General features: G+C 49.0%; 1 pseudogene; it reads right to left on the bottom strand.

Annotated features, from left to right (window-relative positions):
• Nucleotides 1-810: 810 nt before the first annotated feature.
• Nucleotides 811-1,982, bottom strand: LOC144294658 (ribose-phosphate pyrophosphokinase 2 pseudogene; annotated as a pseudogene).
• Between the last annotated feature and the right edge of the window lie 401 nt (nucleotides 1,983-2,383).

Below are 2,383 nucleotides of genomic sequence, written 5' to 3'. Positions count from 1 at the left end.
GCCTTTTTATGATGTCCGAAACAAATAACGAACAGACACTAGTAAGCCTGAGGGAACTTAGGGGAGTCTTGGTTTTGGTGGAGACCCACAATGTGAGATTATTGGAAAGAAGGCGAAGTAAAAGCTAGAGCTAAAAAGAGGCCATAAAACAAGATGGTAGGACGGAGTTGCCGCTTGCAGAGCTGTCCGCCTCGGATGGATGGCCAGAGCGCAGCGTGAGTGGCACCAGCGAGCCTGTAGGGTCTATCTTGACACTTTCTCAATCAGATCCATTGCTGAACATAATTTTGGATTTTCAGAACGCGACATTTCAGGTAAGTGGCAGTTATAATGCGTTTCTCAGCAGTGGAAACAACAACCAAAGAAATACTGAATTGCTCGTGATAATGTCTAATGTTTATCAGAAAGTAAATGTGTCAGCAGCCCTCTGAAGCTACGTAAAATTTGGTCAAATTGAGCACGATAACAAAGGTTTATTTGAAACCTGGTTACTAAAAAGAAAAAAAACCCAACCGAATTCAGGCTATTATAAATTTTCTAAGGTGCACTCGGAAGGAAAAGGCTAATTCTGTATACAGGGTTTGACCCAAATGTCCATAGGCATTATCAGTATTTACACAGAAGGCTTTAATCTGAAGTCACCTTTGGCGACCTTGAAATAGACAGACTATGACCTTCCCCAGTGGAATTACATACTTGAAAGTTGTGGCCTCAGAGTACTGGTAAAACAAAAGAAAGGTCACCTGTCAGAATGAGCCAGGATGACCTTAAGGACAGTTCACGTAAAAAGATCAGATAACCTCCTCCCTCCCCTCCCCCTCCCAAACCAGAAATAAATGGTCTTGAGCATGAGAGGGGGGAAACAATGGATCTTGCAGGGTACAAAGATCGGATGCTTTTGCATTATCCTAGAATCGCTGAGTCCTAAAACTAAAGTCAGGCAGACGCACACAAGGCAGCGGCCCGAGCGGGCCCGCTCCACACCTCACGACGGGGCCTATAGCGGGTCGTGGCTGAACAGGTAGGACACGGATTCACCGTTGTGCGTTCTTCGGCTCGCCTCTGCCAAGATCATCGAGATATCAATGACCTGAATCTTGGGACAGTGTTTCATTTGTCCTCTTGCGGAATGGTGTTTGTGACGACAACAGCCTCAAAGGCGGCGTTGTTTATTCTGGAAATAGCTGGCCCAGAGAAGATCCTTGGTGGCTCCGGCGGAGAGCAGCTTGTCCGCGGCGTGGCAGATGGTGCCACAGGTGTCAGCCATGTCGTCCACGAGGATAGCCACGCGGTCCTTCACGTCGCCCACCAGAACCATCCGGTCCACTTCATTTGCTTTCTCCCTCTCTTTGTGAATCAAGGCGAATTCCACATCCAACCTGTCTGCAATCGACGTGACCCTCTTGGCTCCCCCGGCGTCGGGCGAGACAATGATACAGTTCCTCCACTCAGCAATGTTCTCTCGGATCCACTGCAGGACGGCGGGCTCCGCGTACAGGTTTTCCACCGGGGTGTCAAAGAAGCCCTGGATCTGAGAAGCATGCAGGTCCATGGTGATGATGTGATCGGCCCCAGCGACCCAGAGCATATTGGCCACAAGTTTCGCAGAAATCGGAGCTCGGCTCTTGTCCTTCTTATCCTGTCGGGCGTATGGAAAACATAGGATTATGGCAGTCACCCTGGATGATGACGCGATCTTGCAGGCGTTGATCATGACAAGGAGCTCCATCAGGTTGTCTCTTGATTTCAGCCACTCTGGATGATGTAGACATCTTCGCCCCTCACGCTTTCACTGATCTCGACGCTGGTCTCCTGGTTGCTGAACTTCTTAGTGACCACCTTGCCCAGTTCCAGGCCCAGCTGGTCGGCCACGCGCTGGGACAGGTCCTGGTGCGAGCTACCGCTGAAGAGCACGACGTTGGGCATGGCGGAGGCAGTGGTGGCACCGGAGGCTGCGACGCGAGCGGGAAAGCACCTGTCCTCTAAGTTTATTGATAACTTTTGTTTCAATAGATTCTTCAAAGCAGTAATGTCCTTGGAAATACCAATCAGATCTGCCTTGGCTCAAAGAACTCAACTTTTTTGTTTGTTTTTAATGATTATCATCATTAGTGTCTGGGAAACGATACTACTAGATGAGAAGGAAAAACTCATAAAGGTGTGTCTTGCTCAAGGTTACATACTAGGACTCAAACCTGGTCTGTTTGCCTCTAATGCCATGATCTTTCGGTTATACCCCCAGGCCCTGAGTGTAGCTAAGGGATTCCACTGGCTAGAGCCTTGGATTCCTTCTCTTTCTGGGCCCCAAACTCTTCATTCCTGGACTCCAGAGGCACTGAAGCAAATCAATTCATTAGATCCCTTCTCCCCCAGAGAGCTGATA

The sequence above is a fragment of the Canis aureus genome, chromosome 23, assembly GCF_053574225.1.
Source record: "Canis aureus isolate CA01 chromosome 23, VMU_Caureus_v.1.0, whole genome shotgun sequence".
Taxonomy (NCBI): domain Eukaryota; kingdom Metazoa; phylum Chordata; class Mammalia; order Carnivora; family Canidae; genus Canis; species Canis aureus.
This window is presented reverse-complemented; position numbering and strand designations above follow the sequence as displayed.